Genomic DNA, 13,641 nt, shown 5'->3' on the forward strand with positions numbered 1-13,641 from the left:
ATCTCATTCTGAGTAGATTAAAGAATCTAGATGAAATTACATTGCAGGTGTGGGAGTACTTATGCACAGACTATAAAAAGTTCCTCAAGACTTTTGCCATTACTGCTCTTCCCTATCTATCCTTTGCATGGAACCTAGAATATCAGCAAGAGTCTGTTTCAATCCATCGAGTTAGAAATTCACAGCCTCTGAGTGTTAGAAGATTATTTGTGATGCTATGTTTTATTTTTCCATTGAAATGCTACTGTTAGATCATTTAACTGCCCTATTTTATTTTATTTTTTATTAGTCTATACCCTAAGGAAAGGCTGCCTCTTAAGGAAAATAAAATAGAGAATCAATTCTGCAGCAAATCACATTTATTAACAGGTTAGTGAGAACCTCAAGAAAAATAAAAATTGTGATAATTGCATCTGCTTCAGTTTAAAGAGACTCAGGAAGGGGTGGTAAACGTCAGGCAGCATAAAACGCCTTTAACAAACTCCAGAATCCAGCAAGTCACTAATACGTGATTTCTAATTACTTTGTAGTTTGTCACTGTTCAACCCAATCAAATCTAATTGACCAGAAAATTTTGGTTAGATTGTACTCAACTATGGCTAAATTTTTATTGTTATTATTCTAGTTTCTTTGTGATCATCTCAACTTTACTGCATCATTAAACCTTAAATTAGATTTTGATAAGAATATTTCATAAAATTTTTCAAACAACCGCAATATTCACACAGCATGACAGTATTCTTAAATCCACTGTCATGTTTTTTAAAAAAACATTTAAATTCTACCCATTCTTTCTGGGTTATTAAAAACAATGGCACTTTGATCTTAATTAAACACTTCATTTGAAAGCCAGGACTAACAAATGTCAACTGCTAAAGGTGAACCCATGTTAAATGCATGTCAGAGCATTTTTCATATCATGTAGGGAATTCAAGTCTGAGGGGTCTTAGTTTCAGAATCACTGATGAGGGATATATATACAAGAAAGGTGGCAATTAACTACTTCAATTTAGAAGCTTGCGTTACTTTATCTTCATGTTGAGAATCATAATCTAAGCAATAGTTTGGACATATCTGCTGTCAATTCTCTAAAATCTAGAAAAATAATATAGAAATGATTGTTTGTTGTCTAAATGTCTACTTTGTCCTTTACTCTGTGTGTTCAGTTCAGTTCAGTCGCTCAGTCGTGTCCGACTCTTTGAGACCCCATGAACCACAGCATGCCAGGCCTCCCTGTCCATCACCATCTCCCGGAGTTCACCCAAACCCATGTTCATCGAGTCAGTGATGCCATCCAACCAACTCATCCTCTGTCGTCCCCTTCTCCTCTTGCCCTCAATCTTTCCCAGCATCAGGGTCTTTTCAAATGAGTCAGCTCTTCGCATCAGGTGGCCAAAGTATTGGAGTTTCAGCTTCAACATCAGTCCTTCCAATGAACACCCAGGACTGATCTCCTTTAGGATAGACTGGTAGGATCTCCTTGCAGTCCAAGGGACTCTCAAGAGTCTTCTCCAACACCACAGTTCAAAAGCATCAATTCTTCGGCGCTCAGCTTTATTTATAGTCTAACTCTCACATCCATACATGACCACTGGAAAAACCATAACCTTGACTAGACAGACTTTGTTGGCAAAGTAATGTCTCTGCTTTTTAATATGCTGTCTAGGTTGGTCATAACTCTGTGTTACTAAAGCACTGAAAATAAACACACAGGAATTTATTCCTGAAAGAGTATGGAAAAAAAAAAAATGCTTGCTCACACTGGTAATTTTTTTTTTTACAAACTGCCTCTATAAGACAAGACAATAAAATAACATTATTAGAAACCTCCATGTAGGTTGTTTTATATTTTATCTGCTGACATTTTCACTTGTTTGTTTATTTTATTTTCCACAATATGTGCAACCTTCAGAGGACATCAAGTATGTTTGAAAAAAAGAGCTAACGCTTTTTGTTAATGTCAGATGTAATGGGCCAGTCAAAGAACAGATCTAACCAGTTCTGATCAGTTTGGGCACTAATATGCAAGTCTTTCAGTTATCAAAGAAATGGACAGAAAATACATTACATGACAAGATGGCTGGACTACAGCAACTAATATGAAAGTGGAACTGAGTAGGACTCTATGAGTTCTTCTAGGGATAGACCCCTCCCTGTGTCTCTGCTACAGTCTCTCTGAAGTACCCAGATAACAGCATCTTATACATATTTCCTAAACTTTTTCAGATAGCTAATGCCAAATGAAAGAAATTAACTACTTGATGTTCAAGAGTATGTAGCCCACAGACATTTTGGCATCTAAGGACTGATCACCATCAACTAATCAGAGAACTGTGCAAGAACTGATTACTCATACTCTGTAACACTCTCCCCCTACCCTCCACCATCCTGACTGGACTTTTAAAAATGTTTTGCTGAAACCCTTCTGCAGTTCGGAGTCTTTGAGCACAAGCCACCGGTTCTTGCATGGCCCTGCAACAAACCTCTCCCTGCTCCAAACTCTGACGTTTCCGCTTGTCTGGACTCACTGCGCATCAGGTACACAAACCAGGCAACCCTAAGGGAAATCAACCCTGCACATTCATCAGAAGGACTGATGCTAAAGCTGAAGCTCCAATGCTTTGGCCACCCGATGCAAAGAGCCAACTCATTAGAAAAGACCCTGATGCTGGGAAAGATTGAAGGCAGGAGGAGAAGGGGACACCAGAGGATGAAATGGTTGGATGGCATCACTCACTCAGTGGACATCGGTTTGAGTACATTCCGGGAGATGGAGAAGGACATGAAAGCCTAGCACCCTGCAGTTCATGGGGTCATAGAGTCAGACACGACTTAACTGAAGAATAACAACAATCAAAGGGCATCAAAAGCCTTTTAAAATATTATTTCAAAATTACATATCTTAACATAGGAGCAATTTCTACTAACAAGTGAAAAAATTATCTCAAAGATCTCATGTCTCATGCAATATAACCATTCTCAAAATGATCATACCTGAAGTAACTTGCATACTTCTAAAAATGCACATGATTATTAAATTAAAACTATGAAAATAACTAAGAAAGAAGAAGCTGTTGAGAGTGCCCAACTAAACGCATTAAAACCCCAGTTCTTTCTAATTTTCCCTTTGACACTGGGATAACACACACAGCTCCCCACAGTCATGAGTTCAATTTTCTTGTAGACATATATTCTGATTTGAATTGTGCCACAGAGATTAGATAAGACTCCCAGAATATATTGACTTGGCCCACTTCCCTTCTTCTACTAGGCTTGTAGTGTAATTACCATTAGCGTCTGATAAAATATACTTATCTCAACTGAAATATGGGTTTAAATGGGATCAGAGAAATATATAACACGGTTGTAAAAATGAAAAAATTGCAAAGCAAAACTGATGAAACAAGAATTTTACATTAGAAAATATACTTATTTAAACTACAATGATTATTTTTCCATATAAAATATGTTTTAAAATATTAGTTAAAACATGAATCAAAAGACACTAAGACTTTAAAATACTTCTTAAAAAATCATCCAACTAGTCCCAAACAGGTGGTATTTCTCTCCTTTGGTTGTTCACATGATTTTTTCAGTGAAAATACTCGTAAAGAGAGAGGCTACTAAACTGGTAATTTACAAAGTATGTTTTATGCTTGTATTATAGTCCTGGAGTCAAAGTTCTCATTCCAGGACAATAAAGAAGAAAAAAAAAAGACCCTCACAATAAAACATTAAACTGATGAATTATTATGGTCAAAAATCACCTTTCCCATCAATACTAATGTATAATTCAAAGGGAAATTCAAACCAAAACTATTCAATCTTATTTCACTTATTTATTTTTCATTACTTAAAAAGGAATAGATACAGAGCTCAATAAAGACTAGGCAATATTGTGTTTTGCATAGAAACAAAATTTTACAAACATAGATTGAGTTGGAAACGACCTTAGAATTTATTCAATCCAGTAGTGAAGTTCAGTCCACTTTCTGCTTCACCCTTCCTCAGCCCAGATGATTTACTTGTTTGTCCAGCTTTAAAATACTTGAACCTCAACAGCTTTAGAAGAGACACAGCCTCTCTCTCCCTATAGACTCATCCTTCCCTATTGTCTCACACCCAGCCACTCCATACAATTCATATTAATATATTACATGTCTCATCTTCAAGGCTCAAGAATTTGCCACCTTTCCTTGTTTAATCTAACTCCTTCATTTCAGAACCTAGAGAACAGTCAGAAGGTTGAAATGGTTCATGCCAATTCCTTACCTATTTTGAAGGTCATGCTGGATCACCTCAGATTTCCTAGCTGTTGGTTCCGTGCTGTTTTCTGAACCTTTGCAACATCCATATCATTTAAAGTTTTCTACATAGTAAGCCTGAACCAGCAGTGGAACATTGATTGCAGCTATTGTTTTACAGAAAAAAAGTATTTCAGTCATACACTAGCATCATCTGCTCAAAATAGGAGTTCTCCAGGAAGAACTATAAACATTCTTTAAAGTGTATCTTTATATTCTAATGCCTAAATGGAAGTCCATAGTCTACATGTGGCCATATATAAACTGATGTCCCACAAGTTCATCAGACCTGTACAAACTTGGAATAAATAAGAAAAGCAAAAAACGTGCCATATCATGACACAAACTGCACTGTTGTCATGATTTTAAAATAAAATAATGAATCAACCTAAGTTACAAAAGAGAATAATTTGACTCCTTACAATAAAATTACAATTGAATAAAAATCAATTGATACCTCAAAGGCAAGGAAATTGTACCAGTTTTGATTGCCACACAGAAATTAAAGTATTTAGATAGTGCTTCCCCCAAAATGGGCTCATTTCCATGAAATAAAAGATGAATAGAAACTGGAATACATAAGATTTTGTCACAGAATAATGCTCACATTCTTCTCTTTTTTTCAAAATTAGCAGCTATTGGCACATTATAGACATATGCCAAGTCATCTTATTAAAAGTTGATTCAACAGTAAAAGTCATATTCTAATTAAAACAATTAGCTCTTACTTCAGTCGAATGATCCTAGTGCAACCAGAGGGTCTTTGTAGGTCACAGGACTCTGACAAGCTGAACAGAGGACTCTTCATCCAGGTGCTGAACAGTCAAAACTCATTTCCTGTTCATAAATTAGAAAAACAAAGATGATCAATTTAAATTGGGAGTTGTATTAGATAATCTATCAGTTGGCTTTTGAATTTTATTCTTTAGTTAATGCTTTTCAGAACTATATTATCAGTTCTTTTTAGGGTAAGTAGCCTGAAATTCTTCATACTTTTTAGACGTCAATAATGCACAAATAGTAATTTTTAATCATAGTATTTTATTCCAAGAACAAATATATACACAAACATACAAATATTTTCCTATCTTTCTCCCATTTTCAAGTGTTTATACATATACCTTAATTTAGCTAGCCTAAATGGGACACTTACCTTGCGCCATGCACTACCAAACACAATAAAAGATAAAACAGAAGACACATTACTGGACGTGGTGACTCATGTCTATTGAAAGAAGGGATTAATCAAAGGAAGAAATACACAGTAGAAAGAACACATCTAGGACTGAAAACCTGCTTCTTCTGTTGAACACCTCTGTGACATGGTAATTGATGTTATTGTTTAAATATTAATTTAAATTTGGGATAAAAACAGTTGAAGAATGATTGTGAGAATTGGAGACATTGTATATAGTAACACGCTAAGCACATTTCCTCACATGGTGCTCAATAATTAATTGATATTTTGTAGTATTTTAGGATATTGGCACTCTGTCCCTATTATTTTGTATCTTCAAATGCTATTCTGCATTTTATATTTATAGACTTTGATATTAAGTAATAATTCCATAATTACAGAACCACTTATTTTTTTTTACTCTCCCTCTTTAATTTTATATTTTCATCTTAGCTTTGAGATATCTGAAAGCTACTCTATGTTTTCATCACCCTTTTAAAATTATTCCCCCAAAATAAGCTATCATTTTCTTCAACCAAGATCAGCTTGCAGCATTGCATAAACTTCTGACTAGGGAAAAAAGATCTTGCCCTATCATTGGGTTAGTTCATTTTCTTTTTGCTCTCCTAATTATTTCTCCCTCATTTGAAAATTTCACATCTGCCTTAAGCTTTTTGTAATAGGAAATAATGGGTCATAAAGTACCTAACTCCCAAAATATAGAATAAAATAATATTTCTGCATTTTTATCTTAAATTTCTTCTGCTTTCAGTGAAAAATTACTTAAGGTAGATCCCATAGATTCATCCAATTTGGAAGCCTCTTCCAACTTTCTTTTCTCATAAATTTCAAAGCTTCTTGATAAGAAAAACAAAACTTTTTTTAATACAAAAATGATAAGATTTCTAAATTCACCTATTATCAAATAAAGTTCTTGGCTCAATTTTAGTGACATACATCATCTATATAGACATATACACACACTCATGCATATAGGTCAGGACATTTTAGAATATCTCATTTGTGGTGAATAAAAGGGTTGTCCAATGGGGAGGACTGAAGGCCACTGCTGAATTCTCAACTTTTATTTAAAAGGACCTCAAGATTCCATTTATGGGCATGATTGTGCAAGAAATAATCATTGTCTTAGTACCAACGTAAGCTTCTACTATCCCTCAAACATTGAAAATGAAGGAGTCATAATAAAAATGGTATAGGCATGCTTACAAAAAGACTTAAGTCAAGCTACAAATCACAGGAATTCCAAGTCTCACAGGACTTTTCCTTCTAACCCTCTCAGAATCTAACTAGATAAGATGGCAAACTACCATCTGCATCCCCGCATTTGATTAAAAATTAAACTGTATAGGATGGGCTAGATAGCTGAAAAGTCATGTCATTTTGTCTAAAATAATGCCTTCAATCAATCCCCCTTGCTTTTCCTAACCCCAAATTCAATATTATGTTTACTAAATGAAATGAACTCTCGTTTCATCTATTGAAATGCATTATTCAAGATGTGATTTTCTCACATTCTTAGAGAAACTTGCCTGAATTAGTTCCTTGTGGATGTTTCAAATATTACCATAAGTCAGAATACTGGAACAAGAAGGAAGCCTGGAGATTCTCACTCAAATACTCACACAAACACTGACCGTCGGCTCCCACCAGACAGTTTATTTGATAATAGACTCCATCCAGACCCTATGTCCAATATTTTGTGAATAAAATCTCAGAAATAAAAATCCCCACTTATTAACAGAGAATTTTTCCTCTCTACAGAGTCTTTCAGATGAAATACATTGTATCAGAAAGACAAAATGGTACAACTCTTTGGAAATTGTCTTTAGTTTTTATGGCTTGATGAAAACATATTAATACTCTAATTTTGGGTTTTCTTAATCACAGTATATTAAAACAAACAAAAGAGCAACATAATATATAATCTTTTCCAATTTAGAAAACTTTCTCTGGTATTAATATATCATTAACAACCATCCTTTTTCAGGTTGTCATTTTACTAGGAGATTATGAAGGATGACTTTTCATAAAATAGTTTTCTTCTTGATTCTACTGATCAAGAACTAACAAAAATCCTCTGTTGTCAATCACCTAAATTTTATTTTCAGTTTAACATCAATTTAAAATTCACCATGAAACAAGCATATAATCTTCAAGTATTATACGTGAATTTTGGATTTTTTAATGTCTTGATCCACATCTGAGATTCTTGACATCAAGGACTATGCCTTAGTTAGCTGTGCCCCCAGGACCTATCACTGTGGCAATATATAGAGTATGTACAAGGGTTAATTAAATGGCATCTGTGACTCAGCATTTCTAATACTTTCCACATCACAGATCTCCTCACAGCCTGCTGGAAGAACACACTGAGTATTCCTTCCATGTCTTTTCTTGTGCTGACCTTCCTTTCTAAGACATTTACTTTGCTCTCTTTTGCTTAGTTTCTATTTGTTCTCTAAGATTTACATATATCATGAAATCTATTCTAGCCTAGGCATTTAATTTCTAATTTTTTTTAAGGATGGATGCAACACTGAACTCTAATCTTTTGAAGGAGAGTAGGAAAAACAGATTTATACTTCTTAGATATCCCCCCACAGCTCCTGGCTCAAAGTTGGGCACATAGTTGCTGACTAATACAGAGGATACAGATGATTCATGAGCTGGTAAAGGTACAAGTCCCTTGTGGATGAAACAGATCAGGGAACAGCAAACTATAGGCCAGGAGCTAAATTCAGCCTGCTATCTGTTTTCATAAATAAAATTTCACTGGAACACGGCCACATCCATTCATCTATGTATAGTCTGTAGCTGCTTTCCTGCTATAATAGCAGCACTGAGTAGTTGCGACAGGGACTGTCTGGCCCTCAAGCCTAAAATATTTATTATCTGGTCCAGCATAAGTATGCCAATCCGTGTATTAGCTCAGTGGTTTTTTAGCATGGGCCCAAGATGATATCTGAGCCATTCACAGCCTTAACCATTGTAGTAAGACAACTCTCTATAATCCAGTTCTTAAATATTGGTCCCTGAACTGACTGCACTGACATTATCCAGAAACTTGTTAGAAATGCAGTCTCACAGCCCATCCCAGACAACAGGTCAGAAATTCTGAGACGGGGGCCAGCAATCTGTGATTTTGCCAACTCCTCAAGCAATTCAAATATACACTAAAATTTGAGAACTACTAAGCTAGATAAGCAGAGAAGGCAATGGCAACCCTGGACAGAGGAGCCCGGTAGGCTGCAGTCCACGGGGTCGCTAGAGTCAGACACTACTGAGTGGCTTCACTTTCACTTTTCACTTTCATGCACTGGAGAAGGAAATGGCAACCCACTCCAGTATTCTTGCCTGGAGAATCCCAGGGACGGGGGAGCCTGGTGGGCTGCAGTCTATGGGGTCGCGCAGAGTCGGACACAACTGAAGTAACATAGCAGTAGCAGCAGCAAACTAGATAAGGCTTCCCTGGTGGCTCACCTGGTAAAGAATCTTCCTGACATGCAGGAGACCCAGAGTCAATCCCTGGGTCAGGAAGATCTCCTGGAGAAGGGAATGGCAACCCACTCCAGAATCCTAGGACAGAGGAGCCTGGTGGGCTACAGTCCATGGGTAAAGGAGAATTTATTAACACCTCACCATAATGATGTGGCCTGGCTACGGCAGATCCAATTTCTTCAACTGCTACCCCTAAATACAGAGATTTTAAGTGGTGAAAAGATATCAGTTATGTTTCATCTGCCCTAAAATGCAGCACTTTGGGTTTACTCTAAAAGAACACTAAGGAACAGGATTATTTTGATGTGGGAATTGCTACAGCACTTTCAGTAAATGCTAATACAGCTACCTGCTGTATATCCAAAGGAAAGACAATATACCAAGTGCCAAAGTGTAAAATCTATTCAAAAATAGATAGAAATATCAAAGCAATATAGCAGATAAGCTCCAGTTTTTATAGGACTGCCTGTCAAGACAAACCTCTGCTCAATGATTCTCAGCAGGGATACAGGAGAAGTGGAATACAGCTCAGTTGGAAACTCTGTTAATCAAAGATTTGTTCCAACATGCATATCCCCAGTGCTAAGTCTCAAATGTGGCCAGATAGAATTTTCTATGATAGTGTGTGGGTAGCAATAAGGAATAATCACTATCAAGCCTTGTAGAAGATGGTAACTAGCTAGCATTTGCTCTGGAAAAATATATATTAATTGCATTATATAATATATACAATTTTCATGAACTAATATTTGTTTAATTTAACAGTAAAACCTCCTTCTTCATTATTTCTCTCCAAAATACAGATTAGCACTAGGAGCTATGGCTATGATATGACAGGGTTACAATCTATAAAAATAATGGCAACAGATTGATAAGAGATAAGTGTAATAAAGTTTTCTTTTTTCTGCAAAGACTCTTGTCACAATATTTTATATTTAATGCTAAAAGCTCAGCAGCTATTTCAAGAAACAATAGCAAAATTATTTAATCTATTGAAGAGTCTCTATAAAAAGGTTAAAAGAAACATGTCAATCAATAAAAATAAACTATTGACTGATAGCCTCTAGAAAGTTCAAATTGTTTCCTAGTCATAAAAAATCATTATGCTTCCACACAACAGTATAACCATTATTTCTTTTTTGATAAATGGCACCCAGATTGTATATGCCTAAAATCTATGTAAGCATTTTATTCAATGTCCATTAAAACATGCTTCTATTTTGACATCTATCTATGGAAAATAGGAAAAGCATTCCTATCCTCTATGTAATACAAAATTGGGAAATATGGGCCTGGATTTCATACCTATGAATTCAGGAAATGATTGATGATGGTTCAGATGATCTGTTAGAATTCTGATTAAAGACTTAAAGTTCACACATTTAAATCAAGGATTGATTTGGGATCCTTATATATGAGTGCATGCTCAGTGACTTCGTCCTGTCTGACTCTTTGCAACCCTATGGACCATAGCCCACCAGGCTCCTCTGTCCATGGGATTCTCTAGGCAAGAATACTGGAGTGGAATGCTATACGCTCCTCCAGGGGATCTTCCCAACCCAGGGACCAAATATGGGTCTCCTGCAAACCCTTCATTGCAGGTGATTCTTTACCACTGAGCCACTAGGGAAGCCCACTCTCACATATAACACAGTTCAATTAAAAGAGGAAGAATATATAGTTATCTCTACATAGGAACTATCAGCTTGTGTAAAGATTAAAACTAGGCTTCATTCAGAAATAATTCACAGTGGGGAGACCTAATACCTACCTAAAAGGACAGCAAGTCATAACCAGCAGCAGAGGGGGAGTGGGTGACAGAAAGCAATTAGGAATAGTACTCTAAAATTTTAAGGAGTGGAAAATTAGGCTAAATATTAGAAACCTTTCACAGCAAGTCCATTAGCCTCTAGAATCAACCTTTAGTTGAAATTTCTTCAATTGAGTTATTTAAAATTAGATAAAGACCCATTTTGCCAAAATACTATAGGGAATTATTCATAGGGAATGATTGTAAGGTGTACTAAATGAACTATTTATTTTTTCTTTTACTCTTAAGTTAGATCTTTTGCATGTCTGTCATGATTTCACACACATTAAAAAACTGTGAGGCTATGAAAATGCTCTGAAGATTATTCTTACTATTATACCATATTAATTTGTACAGTTTTTATTTTTTCAAAATAAGAGGAAGATGAGATAAAATAAATAATTAAGAAATAAAAATTACTGTTGAATATTTCACTAAAAATACTAAATTCCAGGAAAAGTTCTATTAAAAGATAGTATATTCATTTATAAAATTAGTATAGTTAAAACCATATTTAATCACTAACAATGCCCCAGTACAATACATAACACCAAAGTTGGTAATCAATAAATACTAAATGAATAAGTGAACACCTCCCCTCTGGAGATTGTTTCTTCTAGGGTTTATGTCCTGGAGATGAAGGCTTATTAAAAATCAGTCAGTTCCTTCATAAGACTGATGAAGGAGGTATGTGGTTATTTTCCCCCAAGGTAAAAGAAATCTGACTCTTCCTTCCTGATCACTTGTCAGTAATTGGATGGTTACTTAGCCTTAGGCTTCTAGGCTTTGTGCTGTATGTCAAGTTCTTGATCCAAGTCAGGTAGCCCAAAGAGTTATCAGTAAAACACTAAGCTACTTTGTCTTTCTGGATTTCATACTTATAATGCCACCATTCCTAACAGCTGTTTATCATATAAATTCAAATTTGTGGCTTCAGAGATATTGCTGCCTGCTCAATTAACTCAAAAGGATTACAAACGCAAGTTATAAGTCAGTTCAGTTCTGTCACTCAGTCATGTCCATCTCTTTGCAACCCCATGGACTGAAGCATGCCAGGATTCCCTGTCCATCACCAACCCCCAGAGCTTGCTCAAACTCATGTCCATCGAGTCAGTGATGCCATCGAACCATAAGTCAATCTCTCTGGATTTCATTTCCAGCTAAACCATGAGCAATAACTTGGGCAAGTTATTTAACTCTTAGGTTTATTTCTTCATTTGTAAAATGAGAAAATTATATAGTTATATCATCTCACAACATTATATCAAGGATTAAAAATCTGGTAATTTGTGAAAAATGCTGTCATGTGCCCATGAAAGAGACTATTTGGGTTCAAATTCTAGTCCTGATATTTATTAACTGTGTGTACTGGTGCACCTTATTTAGCCTCACTGTGTCTAATAAATGCATACCAAAAAAAAAGGTCCTGTTATTTAAGAAGATTTACTGGGATATAATTTATATAATACATCTAATGTAGATAACTCAGTGATTTTTAGTAAATTTACACAAGAATGTAATCATCATCATAGCCCAGTTTTAGAACACTTCTATTTATCTTGGATATTTTCCCTGTGCTCATTTGTAGTCAATCCCCACTCCCAATCCCAGGCAACCATTGATTGTCTTTTGTCTCTGTGGGTTGTGACACTTTAATCATACAACATGTGACCTTTGCTTTCTGATGTCTTTTACTTAACATAATAGTTTCAAGGGTTCATCATAGCATATATCAGTACTCTATTGCTTTTTATTGCCAAATAATATTCCACAGTATAGGTGCTATAATAGCCTGATATTATAGCTAGACAGATAGAGATAGAAACAGATATTAATAGATATAGACATCTCACCATCATCCTATAATAATGAAAAATCTAAAGAGCATTTCCTCTTTTCTGGCAAAGCTAGTCTCTGTGATACATTTAATTTTACGACAATTTTACAGTGTTAAATAGGAGTTTTGAGGATTTCATCTGTTTCCCTGTCAGTTAAGACTATGACTAGACTAGCAAAAATAAACTAAATACATTTCTAGACAGTCAATATGTTTCTATGATATATATTCTTTTTCATCCCTTCCTTTCATCTATCACTGCCATTTCAAATTTGTGACTCACCATTCCCTTTAAAGCCCTGTGACAAGTCATTATTCTTATTCTTTGTTGTTTCCTATGGCTCCTTAAGACCAATAAAAACATAAATAATAATGGAAGCAAGTAGTCTGGGAAGAAGGAGATAGCAGGGATTCAAGGACCTGAAAAACAGAGTATGGATGATCACCTGCTCTTGAGTATATATAGAGAAAAGGGCCAAAGAGAGAAGAGCCAACTTTTAAAAAGTTATAAAAGGGAGATCCATGAGGGAGGCAGGTAAAAAATATATATATATATAGTGTAAATAACATGAGAAGAAAATAGGGTCCCAAGGGGAAAGGAATGAAAAGTTTCAACAATATGCAAAGGTTTAGGCAACGTAGACATCAAGTAACTTGGAGCATCCCCAACCATCTCCAAGGGAGGAGGATGTTTAAGACCATTTGAGCCAGGTAACATAAATTAATGAAGTATCTGGACATAAAACAAATAGTTACAAGGACTGTTGCCATGTCAGATGATAAGTCCAGGCATATCAGGTCTTCTTCAAAAATGACCAAAATAAATGTGGGGACTGTCTCAATTTTTAAATGTTTTTTACAAACATATTTTTAAAAATGCATTGTATAGTAAATAATCATACAACATGATCAAGTAGAATTTATTTCAGATATACAAGGCTGGTTCAACATTTAAAAACCAGTTATACACTCCATCACATCAACAGTCTAGGAA

General features: G+C 35.4%; 1 protein-coding gene across 1 annotated transcript in view; it reads right to left on the bottom strand.

The window, feature by feature from the left end:
• The window catches only part of NAALADL2 (N-acetylated alpha-linked acidic dipeptidase like 2), a 1,369,359-nt gene that overhangs the window by 1,233,168 nt on the left and 122,550 nt on the right, over positions 1–13,641 (bottom strand). Inside the window, exon 2 of the mRNA XM_070802872.1 lies at positions 5,033–5,141. The gene's annotated coding sequence lies outside the window, so the exon portion shown is untranslated. The remainder of the gene's footprint in view (positions 1–5,032; positions 5,142–13,641) is intronic.

This window comes from Bos indicus, chromosome 1 (genome assembly GCF_029378745.1).
Source record: "Bos indicus isolate NIAB-ARS_2022 breed Sahiwal x Tharparkar chromosome 1, NIAB-ARS_B.indTharparkar_mat_pri_1.0, whole genome shotgun sequence".
In the NCBI taxonomy this organism is placed as follows: domain Eukaryota; kingdom Metazoa; phylum Chordata; class Mammalia; order Artiodactyla; family Bovidae; genus Bos; species Bos indicus.